Below are 447 nucleotides of genomic sequence, written 5' to 3'. Positions count from 1 at the left end.
CGTATACGTTACGCAAAATCTTTATCGCATTGTCTTTATTCACGATACAATTGTGACGTAAATAATCAACAAAATGTTTAAACTTATTACTAACGGCGTCCGTATTTTGATTTAAATTAAAGTATGCCTGCTCAACGCAATGTTCGAGTTCGAATATAAAAATCATAGTCGACGGTTTCATATACATACAAGTATCATTCAGCGCCAATTTTACAATATCATCATTGCGTATTTTTACGAGATCTATAACTAAATCTTGAATTCGTAGCGATGACGGGACGCTTGACTGCAGAAATTGTTCAATGTCCATACGTCTCTCAATGAACATCCTCCACATTCCATAAGGCAGGATAATGTAATTGCCTCGGTTGTCACCAATAAGTATTTCCACATGAGATATAGATCCCACGCTGATTCCAATATCCAAGTATTTAAAATTAGTGGATG

Source organism: Wasmannia auropunctata, unplaced genomic scaffold, assembly GCF_000956235.1.
Source record: "Wasmannia auropunctata unplaced genomic scaffold, wasmannia.A_1.0 LD336111.1, whole genome shotgun sequence".
Classification (NCBI taxonomy): Eukaryota; Metazoa; Arthropoda; class Insecta; order Hymenoptera; family Formicidae; genus Wasmannia; species Wasmannia auropunctata.
Note: the sequence above shows the minus strand (reverse complement) of the source record.